The sequence below is a fragment of the Salmo salar genome, chromosome ssa11, assembly GCF_905237065.1.
Source record: "Salmo salar chromosome ssa11, Ssal_v3.1, whole genome shotgun sequence".
Classification (NCBI taxonomy): Eukaryota; Metazoa; Chordata; class Actinopteri; order Salmoniformes; family Salmonidae; genus Salmo; species Salmo salar.
The window spans coordinates 22,062,482-22,079,260 of record NC_059452.1 but is presented as its reverse complement, the minus strand read 5'-3'; the positions used below and the strand labels follow the sequence as shown (position 1 = coordinate 22,079,260).

Sequence of the window (16,779 nt, the reverse complement as noted above, 5' to 3'; positions counted from 1 at the left end):
TGGGGTGGGCTGGGGAGAGGACTGGGTAGAGGACTAGGGAGAGGACTGGAGAGAGGGCAGGGGAGAGGACTGGAGAGAGGGCTGGGGAGAGGGCTGGGGAGAGGACTGGGGAGAGGGCTGGGGAGAGGGCTGGGGAGAGGGCTGGGGAGAAGACTGGAGAGAGGGCTGGGGAGAGGACTGGGGAGAGGTCTGGGGAGAGGGCTGGGGGAGGGCTTGGGAGAGGACTGGGGAGAGTGTAGGGAGAGGACTGGGGAGAGGGCTGGGGAGAAGGCTGGGGAGAGTGTAGGGAGAGGACTGGGGAGAGGACTGGGGAGAGGACTGGGGAGAGGGCTGGGGAGATGGCTGGGGAGAGTGTAGGGAGAGGACTGGGAAGGGGGCTGGGGAGAGGACTGCTGCTGAACACTCAGACCCTCAGCAGAGAGAGCACAGGGAGAGATAGCCCCTCTCTCTGTGTGTGTGTGTGTGTGTGTGTGTGTGTGTGTGTGTGTGTGTGTGTGTGTGTGTGTGTGTGTGTGTGTGTGTGTGTGTGTGTGTGTGTGTGTGTGTGTGTGTGTGTGTGTGTGTGTGTGTCAGCCTAAGCTGACAGAGGGCAGAGAATGACCCCTCCTCACCTCCCCTCAGGCACTGAGGACATGGCCATTGCCCTGCCAACGACCCCAGAGCGGACACACGGACACACACCGCGCCAGTGCCAGATAAGATAACCAGGACAATGTCTGAGGGCATTATGACACAAGGTTTTTTCTGTGTCCTGGGAATGGTACATTATCCAATCAGCGCTAAATGGAAATATATAAATAAGGACTGTCACACACATGATGACACTGCTAATGACCATATCAGAAACTGATGACGGCCCAAAAGAAATGGGTATACATCCCCATACACACACCACTTCTGGTCAATAGCACACAAACATCCCAAAAAAACATTCACTTCACGTGATCAGCTGTTTGTAAGCTCTCTATTTACACTATGGATGTCAAATGGAACAATTTACAGTTGTTTAATGTAATTCCGTTAAATTACTGTCAATTCAGTCTTTAATTAATGTGATAAACATACATGTTATAGCAAAAATCTCTGACAACAAAAACCTTCGACAATACACCACCAAGGGTGGATAGAGAGAATCTAAACCTGAAACAACCAAAGAAAATGGACAGAAACGGAGAATGAAAGTACAGATGTAGGATCTTAATTTGATCACTCTTGTTGCTGAGAATCTCCCTGCACAGCAGGAAATGTAAATTTGTTTTGTATTCAAGGTTTAAAAAGGCTTGTAAAGTTTGTCATTTCCACTTTAAAATGTCAGACTTGATTTTAATGAAAAATGTATCAACCCCTACAAAAAATATCCATTCATGAAATAATCAACATAGTAATTCACATTTCCTGTTGCTGCAGGATTATTTTCCTGATGTTGCAAACATGCTCAAATTATGATCCTACATCTGTAAGAGTCATAAGAATAGGTCTCCCACACAAAAGAGGCTTTAATGTTGCAACATGGAGGCCTGAACCACACTGGAGTAAACCGAGGCATTCTTCAGAGCTGAGGCGACTGGAAACTATCATGCTCCTGGGTTAGCAATGTGTGTTCACAGCCGTCACAAATGTATCATTGTGAAACATCAGCGAGCAACGTTTGAGGAGATTAGATCAAAGATGTGGATATATAATGAGAAGGGATGGAAAAATGTATCTCACCATGGCTATGCTGCAGCTCTCTCAAAACCCGAACATCTCAAATGAGTCCAATTATGCCACAAGAGCTTTGTGGAGTTAGTGCTAAATGCCCAGTTGGTTTGTGTTCCGTCTGACTCGGGTGCAGAAGGTCATTCTCATCTCACTGATCACTGCTAATGAGAAGTTTCATCAAACAATAAGGAAAATACAGTGACACAAGCAAACGACTACAGATGCTCATACCTATTAGTCAGCATGCTTTGTGTACAGCGTCTACCTTTCAACAAAACTACATTTCTCCACATTGTTTCACACAAACGCAAAACACACTGTGAAGTCTCATTGCATACAGTATAGAGCAGTGGCGTAGCCAGAAATTCATTGGTGGGTGGGCCTGCAGCTAACAATTTTACACATTTTGCCATGGTGCAAAGAGAAAGATTTTCTGTTTTGAAGGTCATTTCCACACATTTTGCCATGGGGCAGAGAGGAAAATGTGCAGTTTCATAGCTCATCTCATGTTATTCTACACAAAAAATGAGCATGTTTAAAGCTAATTAAAACAAACATATAGGTGTTGACTGTGATAAAGGAATTGGATTATGAGCTGTCTTGTTCACTAAATGAACACATGAAATAGGCAGTTGCATGGTGCGTATAGCCATATAAGCACAGTGACATATGCCTGAATACAGTCATATTCGTGCCTTATTCGGGGGTGTGGCTTTCAGTAAGTTATTTTTGGCAACCCATGCCGTGAGATTGAATGTCATTCAAGTTCATCAGTTCTGTTATATTTCATCTAACCCTGTGCACTGCTTGTTATGGATTCTATCTGATGGTGTTTGCATGTTTAGGTAAAAAGACAAATCATGTCCAGGATTTTTTGGGGTTGTTGCTCAGTCTGATTGGGTGGGCCCAGCTTCCCAGTGCCTATGCCCCTTGTACACATGTGGATGCCAGTCATTTGGCACGGTGTCTGTAAAGTGTTAAACATATCCATTCTTCTGTTGGGGAATTACAGAGCTCTTAAAACTGATCCCTGTGGATCCCCTGAGAGGTCTGAAGTGTTAGGAATAGGCACAGTAAAGCCTGTCTGAAGTTCACTAAACACTGTGTGTGTGTGTGTGTGTGTGTGTGTGTGTGTGTGTGTGTGTGTGTGTGTGTGTGTGTGTGTGTGTGTGTGTGTGTGTGTGTGTGTGTGTGTGAGAGAGAGAGAGAGAGAGAGAGAGCTGTGCACACACCAACCCCACGAGATGCCAAAATCATAATTCCAGGCCTATCATTGTAATCACAGCTCCATCAGAAAATGGATTTTGTCAGAGCACGTCAAGTCCATTAAGAACTGCCGCAGCGAGATGCTGAGCAGCTGTGTGCACTCTCTGTCTCTCTATCTTTGGCTCTCTCTCTCTCTTTCTCACTCCCTCGTTCTCCCAGGGCTTAGGATATAGCCAGGTCACCCGTGATACAAGTCGGTATTCAACGTCCATCCATGTCTGAGGACATCAGGAGATGATGTGGAAATCGGACTCAGTGAGCGCTGTTACCTTCAAGTAGGTTTTGGTTTTGCTAGGGCATTGTTGACTATGATGGCAGATGGGCGTAAGCATCTGCCTCTGATTCTGTAAACATCTGCCCCTGATTCCAAAGGTTGCAAATTCAAATCCAGCGATAGAAAGTTGTTTTTTAGATGTTTGTTTTAAACCTATCCCATACCTTAACCCTTACCTTAACCATTCAGAGTTAATGCTTAACCTTAAGACTTTGGAGTTACAGTAGTGCCTAAACTTAACCCTAACCTTAAAAATGTGGAGCTAATGCCTAAACTTAACCTTAAACACTTTGAAATGTGACGTTTGGAATAACTTTGAAATGTGACATTTGAGAAATATGGATGAACGTCTAATTCTGACATGAGACTGTGAGAGCTGGTTGCAGGATGAGGGGGCTTGTTTACTTCTATGTAATTGTTGTTGTCTGTTGGATCGTATGTATGTGTGTTTTGTGTGTCTGTGTGTGTGTACGTGCGTGTGTAGCAAGAGAGAGGGAGAGTGGGAGAGTGAGCGAGGGAGAGAGAGGGAGAGTGAGAGGGAGCGAGGGAGAGAGTGGTGCAGGCTGGGGCTGGTTTAGATTAGCTTTCTGTCCTGTTGAATCTGACAGTGGTGACATGTGGCCTGCCCCGGTGGCCTTGGCCAGTAACAGCAGTGTGTGTATGTGTGTGTGTGTGCGTCAGGCAGATCACTCAAGAGTGAAATTGGATGTCTATCCTTGTCCTGAGGTCGTCGGGAAATGCCTTCAATACCGGACACTAGGAACAACAGTGGGTGCTATAACTGTTTTGCTAAGGTGTTATGAATGGGGATGGTGGATGGGGGTAATCCCATGACTCTGGATCACACACGGATCAGTCGCGTGTTCAATCCCAGTGGTGGACACTCATTTTTATTTTAACACTGTTCCATACCCTAACCCTTACCTTAACCATTCGGAATGAATGCCTAAGCACAATTGGTTTTAACCCTATCCCAAACCTTAACCCTTAACTTCGAAATGAGACGTTTGAAGAAACAGAACAATGCTGTGCAGGAGGAGTCAACCCAGGGTGTCCAAAATAGAAATGTGATGTTTGGAGCAACTTAAAAATGTTATGTTTGGAGAAACGTGGATATAATTATGCAATGAGACTGTGAGAGCTTGTTGGTGTGTGTGGTGTGTGGTGTGTACCTCCCGCTTCACTGCCGGCTATACGGAATGCAGGGAATGCTTCTGGCTCTGACCCCACCCCTGTCCTGTTGGCCCGGCCCATTCCAGAGGGACAAGGGGGGGGGGCTGTTGGGAGAAGCAGTGACAGCTCAGTAACACTCACCAGAGCCCGCCATCCCCCGTCGCAGAGTGGCATCACCCACCCTTTTCCAGAAGAGAGAGTTTATTTTTTTTGCTCCTGCTCTCCCCAGTGCCGACTATAGAGGACCACCGAGCACGGGGCCCCTCTCCCTCTGCTCTGCCCCTCCACTCTCCTCCGCTCCCCCAGCCCGGAAAGAGATTTATTGGGGAAAAACGAAAGAAAAAATATCTGTGACCTCCACTTAGCCAGGAGTAAACACATGACTGGTGTGGTTTAATCAGAAGGGCACAGTCTTCCCTCAGCGCCAGAGCTCCAGGTCTATGGGACAGTTGTAAACAGGTTGTAATATGTGTTTCTCTGGCACAGACTGGGGAACGTGAAGATCTTGTGGCTGTAATGACTACGCTGCCATGTAGTAGGCGTTTATATCATATTTCTGGTGGGTGATGGTTTTCTGGTTTTCTCTAAGAAAAGTGTGTGTAGGTATACTCAGTCACCTCACACTAGTCCTTACGTCTGGAATTAAAGTGATGGTTTTGTAAAATTTCAGCCAGTAGTTTTGAAGATAATGTTCACTAGCCAAAACGGGTCCCCAAAAATGTAGCACAGTTGTGTACCACGTTTGTTCGTTTTTTTATACGAATTCCAATTTGCATTTGTAAGTGCTTAAGATCCTGGACCGCATCTTTAAATAAGGCTAAAATAATTCTAACTATACCATAATCATAAATTGAAGGAGATATGTTACGGTTATGGATTTCACTCACATCAGTTCAAGCTCTTGCTTGCTTATAGTTATAGCTTTGTAAAATAGGACAACCTATCATTCAGAGTATCTCCCTCGGAAATCAAATCCAATCTTCCTGTCTGACAATTAAAACCCACAGCTGATGACTATCTGTTTGACATCATATTTATTTGACATGGGGGAAGGCCCGACCACTTGTTTGGCTTGTAAAATCCAGTGCTCAAAGAGTAGGCTTGGAGTGTGTTTTCTCTGGACCTGTGGTTCCTCCAGCATCCCAGAAGCCTTTGCAGCAGGGATAGGGCTGATACTCTATAGGCCGCAGATCAAAGGGCCTCTCCCTTCTCTCTTACAGAAAAATACTAAGGTCTGATGTCAATATTCTACTGTACCCCGAAATTACAAACACATCAGTTAACTTACAGTAAATTAACTAAACATGCTAATGTGTTTAGCTTCATATCATATCATTCTATTATAACCTATGAATAGTACCTAAACTGAGTTTTGGCAAAAAACATATGGTGATGAAATTATTTGGTGTCACAAAAATGTACAATGTTAAACACAAACCGATGCCAAAAAGTGAGTTATTTCAATAAGACGTCAAGAAAACAGGTGTGAATACGTACTGATACACTGAGTGGGAGTGAGATGAGATATTGTGTTAAACGACTGTTATTACACAACTACTCATACCAATGCCAGTGATTACACAATTAGGAACACTTATCACTGAGTCAGACAGTTCAGTGGAAGAATGCAGATTCTCTGGACTATTGATTCAGCTCCCCACTCTGCTCTCCTTCCCTTCCTCCTCCTATCCATCTTTCTTCTCCTCTTCTACTCCTCTCCTCTCTTCTCTTCTCTTGTCTTCTCTTCTCTTGTCCTCTCCTTTCTCCTCTTGTCCTCTTCTCTCCTCACTCTGACCTCAGTCTCTGACAGTTTCTCGGCTCTGGGACCAATCAGCAAACATGAGGACAGACATCTCTTCTGAGAAAGCTCAGTGTGAGAATCCTGTGAATAGAGCTGAAGCATGAATAAGCCATTTTGAACAAACAGACTGTGGGTACATACAGTACACAACTAGGGCAAAACAAACAGCATGCTGCCTCCCAGGGGCTCGACAAGCGCTGACCCAGCCCCAAGATCAGCTCCCTCAACAGGGCCATGGTTGTGTGGGGCCAGGCCTGGTCCTTCCTGTCTAGACCAGGGGAGATAGGGTTAATGAAATGCTCAACGCCGTCTGAGCGCTGTCTGTGGCATCCATCCTCAGCTCGTTCCCTCTGAAGCAGACCGTCACAGCTAGGGAGCCCGACACACACACCTCCGTCTCTTTCTCCCTTGGTCTCTTTCCCTCGCTCTCTCTCTCTCTCTCTATTTCACCCCCCATCTCCTCTCCATCCCCTCCACCCTCCTTACTTACACTCTGTTTCATTGCGGAATTCTAACTCCCCCCCAGCTGCCTACACCTCACTTGCCTCTCTGGTCTCTCTTCTCCTCTCTTCCCCCTCTCCATCTCTCTGTCAGTGAAGAAGCATCGTTTATGAGACAGTCTGAGAATAAGAATAAATGGTGGTCAATAGTTCAGCGTGTTGGCTCATCCAGCTTTGTAAATATGGATGACTGGGCCCAGCCACGATGGGGAAATGTGTGTGTCTCAAGCAGCAGCAACAGTGGGCGGTGGGCGGCCAGGCCTGCCAACAGAGCACCTGGACGGTGTTAATCATAGCATAGCATAAACACTGCCCCGGACCGGCCCGCCTCGGCCCCAGACACCCAACATACGGCCCAGCGAGCTGCTCCTCCTTTACCGCATACACACGCATCCAAGCAAGCATGTAGCGTTGCGCGTACAATAACATGCATCTACACACACACGTACAAGTACGCATGCATATAACTACACACACACACGGACATGTACAGATGCCGACATACTGCACGCATACAGATACATATTTAACATCAGGCTTATCATTTTATACAGATGTAGGATCTTTATTTGATCACCCTGTTGCAGGATAACTTTCCTGTAATGTAGTGTATTTGAGTTTTAAAAAGGCTTCTGAAATTTGTAATTTCCACTTTTACATTTCAGACTTGATTTTCTGTTACAAAAAATGTATCAACCACTACGAAAATGTCCATTAATTATAATCCATGTAATAATTCACATTTCCTGTTGCTGCAGGATTATTTTCCTGCTGTAGCAAAACAGCAAAAAAATATTAAGATCCTATACCTGTAGTACAAGTCATGGTAATTTCACATTTTACATACCAAATACACAACATACCAAATACACAACATACCAAATATACAACATACCAAATATACAACATACCATATACAGGACATATATCAGAAAGCAGCTGAAGTTTAATGTCTTACAGTACCTCCACTTCAAGTGCATCAGTCTGAGCAAAGCAGACTGTGTCCACCATTTGGAACCCAGAGGGCAGACATCAGGAGGAAACAAGGCTTCATTTCAGAGAGGATCCATTTTGTGCTCCAACGCCCAGCAGTAGAGACATCCTCCATTAACTAAGAATGCCATTACAGTCCCACTACCCGAGTACCCACTGCTAAGCACTTCTGGGCAGCACTATATGTGGCTCAATGGCACAGTGTACCATTTAGTATGAAGGTATATTAAAACTTAAAATGTGATTTAGATGGAGTAGATTAATTAGTGGATTTGTAGAGGAAGCGCTGTGCTCTGTTTGGCTGTATTGATGAGTCCCATGAAATTGTAATAGTTTATTTTCATACAACTTTTTATGTATGCTCTGTTGTGGAAAAGATACCAAACTTACTTAGAAAAATGTACATTTAATTAAGATATTAAGAGAGAATGGTTGATGACATTTTGACCAATGTCTGAGGGGTATTCTACAAAGCAAGCTAGATCTATTCAGGGTTTTCTAAAGCTAACCAGCTTCAGTTAGCTTCACATTCCAGCTCAGGCTTCATCCGTACTATGACGGTGGATATTGCTGGTCCGCCTGCCGCTAACTGGCGTGCATGCACATGGCTAGTCGAACGCCCAACTCTTCATTGTGACAACACTGAAACATCAATTATTGGGCGAGTAAGTGTCACATTTTAATTTGTGCCAAAATCAAAATGAAACAAAAGTTATCTTAAATTCAGCAGGCTATGGTGGGAAATAGCCTTTTAGAAGTGCCATCTTTATTGTATTACTTATCGTTAATGACTCCTTTGGTGTGCTTTGGTGTGCTTTGGTGTGCTTTGGTGTGCTTTGGGGCGCTTTGTGTGCTTTGGCAGTGCTTTGGGTTGTCATCAATGGCACAAGCACCTTTTTCCCCACTCCTTTCATCAGTTGTATTATTAAGTCATACACAATAATTGCATTGCGTGAAGTTTACAATGCATTCTGTGATATATTTAAAAATTACTATTTTAAAACACACAATTTTGTGGGGGATTAATAACATATTTATTCAGTCCTTTTCCTCAAATGAAGAGGATGATGACGCAATCTCTGCAAGAGGGAGGGAATCTGATTGAATTGGTTCTCGACTAGCGGCTCAGTCATTTCATTCAGGGTAAGTGGAGTTAGCCGTGAGTTAGTTCTGAAGGATTTGTTGCCATAGAAATGTACCTGGCTAAAAGGTGAAACACTTTCGTATGACTGGTTATTCCGAGTTTAACTCAGAGTTGACCAAAGTTACCTCACTAACTCCTCAAACCTGCTTCATAAGATACCCCTCTAGTCTTCTTCAAGTCCCCATATTTTGGTTCCAGTTTCAGAGCTGAATGTTAGTATTTTAAGTAGCTCTCTCACACACTAGCTAACCTCCCCAACACTATTGTTTCACTATCAGAGACATTTCCTTCCCTGTCACATAATGAAATACAACCGTTTTCAGTGTCATATTTCACACACACACACACACACACACACACACACACACACACACACACACACACACACACACACACACACACACACACACACACACACACACACACACACACACACACACACACACAGACACGCATGAACACACGCACAAAAGCGCAAGCACACACACACACACACACACACACACACAGACACACATTTATAGAGGAAAAATACCTTTTCGCTGAGCTCCTCACTTGAACCTCGACTGACCAAAACAGTGTAAATCATCACGGTGGCTCACAGCCACAACAGTGTTTATCTCTGTGAGTCCTGGAGAAGGATAATGTATCATCATCACTGTCACTTTGCATAAAGTCAACCTTTTAATAACTAAACACACAGCCACACTCACAGAGGAATACACATCAGACAGCCAGGACTCTCCATGCTCCCCAGAGGAGGGGGCCCTTGGTCAAGTGCAGCTCCCCTGGATAGGGGAGGGTTTCTGGGGTAGAGGAGTGTCCATGCCTGGCCTGGACACTCTGGAGAACCTGGATGCTTTATCGCCGTGTGTCTGGGATGGGGTAAACACAGTCAACCTGCCATGCGAGGGAGGAGATGGAGTGTGTGTGTGCGTGTGAGTGCGTGTACGGGTGCAATGTGTGCTGGCGTGTATGTGTGTGTGTGCTGGTGTGTATGTGTGTGTGTGCTGGCGTGTATGTGTGTGTGTGCTGGCGTGTATGTGTGTGTACCATATGGGGGAGATGTATTATCTGTTTAAACTGCCTCAGCACAGCTAGGCCACACAGCAGGCCAGCAGACTATTAGAATCTTACACAACCTGCACCCCTCTCATATCTGCCATAGTTCACATTTCTGGAGGAGCACAACTGTTGGATTACATTCCCTATGAGTCAATGATCCAGCCTGTCAGTGTGTGACAGAGTGGTCTACGCAGCCAAACCTACTCTCAGTCTAGCTTCATCTGTCTATGCTGCTGTGAAGAGAGACCAAGGCCCTGTTAAACAAGGCCCTGTATTCACAACTACCATCCCCCATAATCCTGAGCTCATCCATCTTTCCAGCCTGACTTGACTAAAGGGACATGATGCTGTATATTTCTCCTCAGGAGTCTGAAGGTACATTCTGGGAGTTGTTCGGTTTCCCTCCTATGGGAATAACCCATCAATCTGGCAACCGCAGCATCCCGGCCACAACCACACAACCACTGTCACGACTTCCGCCGAAGTCGACCCCTCTCCTTGTTCGGGCGACGTTCGGCGGTCGACGTCACCGGCCTTCTAGCCATCGCCGATCCACATTTCATTTTCCATTTGTTTTGTCTTTGTCTTACACACCTGGGTTCAATTCCCCAATTACTTGTTCATTATTTAACCCTCTGTTCCCCCATGTTTGTTTGTGAGTAATTGTTTGTATGTAATACGGTCCGTTATGTGGGCTCGCTTTATTGTATTGTATTTCTCTATTTTGAGTAAATTACATTTATTTACTCATATCTGCTGTCCTGCGCCTGACTCCTTTACACAAGCTACACACAGACCACATTACAACCACAAGACACCAGGCAGACCTCAGTTTGCAGGACAGAGAAAAAGACCCAGAGCTTTCTGTGATTGGAGATGATGAGAGGGAAAGGCGGAAAGAGAGGAGAGAGATAGAGAGAGAGAGAGGGGAGTGAGATCAAATCTGAGCCACACGGGTAATTTTAGCAAAATATCTGATTTCCCAGCAAAGGACATAGGGAGCGGTGGGGGTGAGGGGGTTGGATGTTGGATTACCGTCAACGGAATAAGAATTGGATATAGCTGAGAAGATTCTCCACTGCCATCTCCAAGCAGCTGCAGTACCTTACTCTCAGCCCATTAGAGCATCTTCACTGATACCCCACATTGATGCAGTACACTCAGTCTTCACTAATACCCCACATTGATGCAGTACACTCGAGTCTTCACTAATACCCCACATTGATGCAGTACACTCAGTCTTCACTAATACCCCACATTGATGCAGTACACTCAGTCTTCACTAATACCCCACATTGATGCAGTACACTCAGATTCTTCACTAATACCCCACATTGATGCAGTACACTCAGATTCTTCACTAATACCCCACATTGATGCAGTACACTCAGATTCTTCACTAATACCCCACATTGATGCAGTACACTCAGTCTTCACTAATACCCCACATTGATGCAGTACACTCAGATTCTTCACTAATACCCCACATTGATGCAGTACACTCAGTCTTCACTAATACCCCACATTGATGCAGTACACTCAGAGTCATCACTGATACCCCACATTGATGCAGTACACTCAGTCTTCACTAATACCCCACATTGATGCAGTACACTCAGAGTCATCACTGATACCCCACAAGCACAGGGCAGTGTCTACCACAGATTACATGTCTCACACACATCTTCTGCACCCTCTCAGCTGACAAGGTTAAGCTCCAGAGGTTGCACATCTGTAACACACACACACACACACACACACACACACACACACACACACACACACACACACACACACACACACACACACACACACACACACACACACACACACACACACACACACACACAGTGACCCGTATAGCTGTGAGCCCCAGCCCTGCTCCATCCACTCACACATTGATTAACCCTGCGAGTGTTTGCCCATTAGAGCCTGATCTGCACAAATCAAACCAATATGTGAACTCTGTGATTAGAGTCAGAAGTATTAACACGCCTTTCACTCAGAAACCAGAGCCAGGCGCATTCCATTGGCTCTCGCCTATCTTTGGAATAAAATACAAATATGTCACGATGAGGGAGGGAAAATGTTGGGGGGTGGTGGACTTTATCAGGCGGTAACATTTATTCACCTTTTCCTTCAATTTTTATGATTTGGGAGCATGAGGCACACACACACATACACATGCACACACGACAGCACCCACACACACACACACACACTGACACATCATCAGTTGTGAAAATATTTTGCTAACGTCAACTATCCAGAGGTCACTTAAGCTGCGCCGCTCTCCCAAGTGGGCTCCAGATCAGAGGAGACCGTAGTCTACCCCACCTTCTCTGCTGACAGACCTCCCTGAAACCCACCAGCCTGCCCTGGCCGGGCCTGGCTGCCTTTCACCTGTAAAGACTCTGGCTCCTCTAGAATACGAGCCAATAACCCTGCAGGGCGAAGGGAAGCCATACAACAGAGTCTTTCTTAGTGTACAGACAGAGACCTCGACACTGAGCTACTGCCAAAGACATAAATGCCCTTTGTATCGTTTACACTGTCCAAAAACCCCAAGCAAAAGAAAATATGGAGAGAGGGAGAGACATTGGAGTACAATGGCTGGATAGTGAGGTAAAGGGGAGGTAAAGGGGAAGTTGTTTCACCACACTGCGTGGGTGAGGCCACAGAGACGTTAGACTACAATGGCAAAGTGAGGATGTGTATTTACTCTGGGGGAGATATTCCTTTGCCCTTCCCCATCCACACGCTGACTCAATGGCTAATATGAGTGGAAACTATTGGACATTCACTCTCTTTCCCTCTCCTTTCTACCACACACGTATTTTAACCCCTCAACTGACTTATCTGCGACTTAAAAATCTGTTTGCTATCTTGAATCAAAGCGAAAATATGGTGTATTCCCAATTCAGAATAGTTGTTTTTTTTCCTTTTTTAAATGGTGCAAATTGAAGAGTCATATTTTGGTGATGGACTGATATGATGATATCACCCATCTCCCAGAGAGCTGGTTGGCATGGATGTTAGACTGAACAGGAAGTGAGCGTTAGGAACAAATTGGTAAGAGGAAGGAAATGTTTAAGTCCAGAGATGATAGCTCGCTGGTGATTCTCCTGCAGCATATCGGATTGTTACAGAACCATTTAGTTAATCTGGAGGCCAGTAACGTGCCTCAGATAAGGGCAATACACACAACCTAGTACTTGAAAAAAGTGCAATATGCATCAATGTTGTACGTGTTTGTTCAAGTACACTCAACCCGTGACCAAACAGATAGAGCATGAGGAGGTACGATACAATCACAAAGAGATTCATGCAAGTTTAAAAACGTGGACGGATTATGATTTGGTAAATTATTTTTGTTTATTTTTGCAGAACAGGACTGTACATATTTCTGCAGAGCAGGGCTCAAAATGAAATAAAATAAGATAATTAAGCAAATCAACATTTGAGCAGTCCACTTGTGTCATTTTATGCAAGTTGAGGATAACAAGGTAATTTATGTTGAAATACAACCAAGTTAATTCTCTCTGTTCAATATCTAACTTCACCAGTGCTTTGTTGCAACCTTACATTTCTACCTTCTAGTATTTTATCCACTAGGAACACCTTAGATCCTCATAGACCCCCCACTTCTGGAACCATCACCCATTCTCCAGATCCCCTACCCCCCCTTTCTCCCCGCTGGGGTGGCCAGCCGAAACGTGTCCCATCAGCCAGCGCGGTGAATGGGAATGGGAGGACATGCTAAGGTTTGGCCCTGCTCTCCGTTTACACGTTCATTCAGGTGGATTTGGATCCTTGGCCAGATACCGTATGTACGCTGGACCCTGACACCAAAACACTTCACGTATGACTGGACTGAACAACCCTACCCACACTCAACCCACAGTGCCTTTTCCTTTCTCTCATACCTTTACTACCTACAGTTCCTATATCCCTGCCAGCCTCCTACACTCTGACTGACTGGGAGATTCCATTGACCTCTGTGGCACCGGGGGGTAAACGATCGGGGCAATAAAAGTGCATAGCAAGGTTGAGCATGGTAGGTCAACCAACTACCATTGATGGTTCAGCAAACAACTGAACAACACCATAACAAACCATGAGTTCATGTATTGTCAAGGGCCACACTAAGGGCTAATAGGCTAACATACAGTAGCCTAAACAAAGTCAAAGTGACACATTACGTAAAGGCTACAAGGTTAACGCTGATGTTATGACCCAGTCAGTCTCTACCTCTGTTATTCCAGGAGGGGAAAAAATGGGACGAAATAGGTATTTACAGGAGTCTGCCCCAGCCACTGTTTCTCCCTAAACCCCTTTCCTCTACCTCACCCGTGTGATGCAACATTCCTACCTTATTGACAAGTTTCAGATGGAGATGGGATATGTAACGTGGCGCGCCCATCCGAGCGGGTGGTAAGGTGCACATGTGGGCAGCAGATCTGTAGCTGTGGCATTTTGGAGAATCTTTCTCCACACAGGTTTAGTCTAGCAGCCCGGTGGCCCCACATCTGGCCACTCTGACCACCAACACCATCATCACAACCACCACAACTACCTCCACCACAGTAAGACATGTGTGTCCCTCTACCCAGCCCTGAGCAGCCTAGCCCAGCCAATACAACCCCTTCCCTGCTCCATTATCAAGACACATTGATAATAAGATTGTGGGAGCAGCTTTTGACATCATCGATCATAGTCTGCTGTTACGGCTTTACATCAATAACATGCCTCTCAATCTCTCCTGGCTTAAAGAAGAGGAGAGATTGACTGCATCACTACTTGTCTTTGTGAGATGTATTGACATGATGACAGCACTGAGCTGTCTGTTTTAACAGCTCAGACATCCATACATACCCCCACAAGACATGCCACCAGGGGTCTCTTCACAGAAGAGGGATCCTAATAAAATACTAAAAGTGCTAATGTTTTATGATGTACTGTTTTATTTGTGATGTAATTGCCTTAATCTTAATAGAAAGGGGGATACCTCATCAGTTGTCCAACAGAAATGTGTCTTCCACATTTAACCCAACCCCTCTGGATCAGAAAGGTGCAGGGGATGCCTTAATCGACATCCACAGCACCTGGGGAACAGTGGGTAAACTGCACTGCTCAGGGGAAGAAAGACTGTTTTTTACCTTGTCAGCTCAGGAATTCGATCCAGCAACCTTCCGGGTTACTGACCCAATGCTCTAACCACTAGGCTACCTGCCACACTGAGTGAGTAATCAACCATGAGAGTTGGAGATCCTTAATAAATACATGAATTATGAGTAATCAACCATGAGAGTATCAAAACAACATTTCATCATTCTTTATTATAGCAGGTAAATTATAGTGTAGTGTTGGCAAGAGACACCAGCCATGCATACTTGTGACATCTTGCATTGATGAAGGTTGGTGTTGATTAGCAGTTTCATGTTAACTTTACAACTGTTGGCTGACGGTAGCTACTGTACTGTAACGTTAGCTAGATCAATTATCCTGCTCCCTGCCAACTCCTCGATACTTGACGTCGTGGAAAGAAGCCTTTAATTATCAACTCGTAAATAACCCACTTTAGACCGGTTAGCTCCAATACGAGAACTTGCTGGGAAAATACGTACAGTCAAATCTGACGCTCAAACCAGCGCGCAACAAATATAAATAAAACGGAGCCAGTTCAAAAGGGAAACCCGAGTGTGGTGGCATCAGCTGATTGCATCAGCAGACATTGCACCAATTGGATTCACACTCTACTGACATGCAGTCTATTTGAGTTGACCAGTTCTACACATTCCTCCTCGATACACGATGTCACGAGTACGCATGCGCTGGTGTCTATTGCTGCTGTAACTGGATGTTACTCACTATGCTTGCTGTTGCTGATATCCCACCACCACCGCAGCTTCCACCGGTCTGGGTTCCGTGTTTCTTCCTTCAGGGGATTTTATATCGCATATCGTGCTCACTGCCTGTAGTTATTATCATCTTCATATGACGCTTCTCTCTGGCAGTGAGCTACCCGGAAGGAGCAGAGCTCTAACGCTAAAACTATTCATTGTTATATTTTCTAATACATGTTTAAACGTACATGTGGTGTTTCCTTTCTGAAATGAAAACAATCCAAACTGAAATCTTAAACTGTGATTATTTTTCAATAATAGAAACGAAACCGAACCGACCTCAAAAAGCACTAAATCGCTCAGCACTAACTCTCACGTGATTTGCTGATAAGCCATCACTCATTAAAAAAAAAGGAAGGCAGGACCTCTACTCACAACAATAGCCTGGTCCTAGATCTGTTTTTACTTTTGCCTACTCCATTGTAATTTTCAAGATAAACATGCATACCATTTGAATGACAATTCCATACAGAGTTACCAAGAGAGCAGAAACAGATTAGCACCAAGGCAAGATAAATTAATGCCCTTCCATGTTTCCAGTGCCACTCCTTTTCATTGTGAGGGCAATACTAACATTAGAACGTGTCAACAACAAAGCATTTATGGAATGTTTGACTTTAGAATGTTGTTGCTTAGAGTCAGAATTAGTGTTGACCTGAAACCAGTCTGTCATTTCCATGGAGATTCTAAATCATAAGAATACAGCACATTGATATTTGAGTAATGATATACAGTATAATTATTTATTTTGTTATAGTGGAAGTAAGATACAATTCAACATGATAGGATGAGATAAGATGTATTATCAATTTATTTATGAATACCTTGTTATTAAATCAATTATTTAATTTAACTATAAAAAATGGTGGTGTCGTGTCTGTCTGTCTGTCTGTCTGTCTGTCTGTCTGTGTGTGTATGTGTGAGCAGTAGCAGTGATGGTGTAGGGGGTTATAAAC

The 16,779-nt window shown here is 44.6% G+C and overlaps 1 long non-coding RNA gene across 1 annotated transcript; it reads right to left on the bottom strand.

The window, feature by feature from the left end:
• Positions 1–5,431: 5,431 nt before the first annotated feature.
• On the bottom strand, positions 5,432–16,251 carry LOC106562283 (uncharacterized). The gene is made up of 2 exons (XR_001319003.2): positions 15,789–16,251; positions 5,432–6,296 (listed from the first exon to the last, which is right to left on the bottom strand). It is a non-coding gene; the product is annotated as an uncharacterized lncRNA (long non-coding RNA).
• Positions 16,252–16,779: the final 528 nt, after the last annotated feature.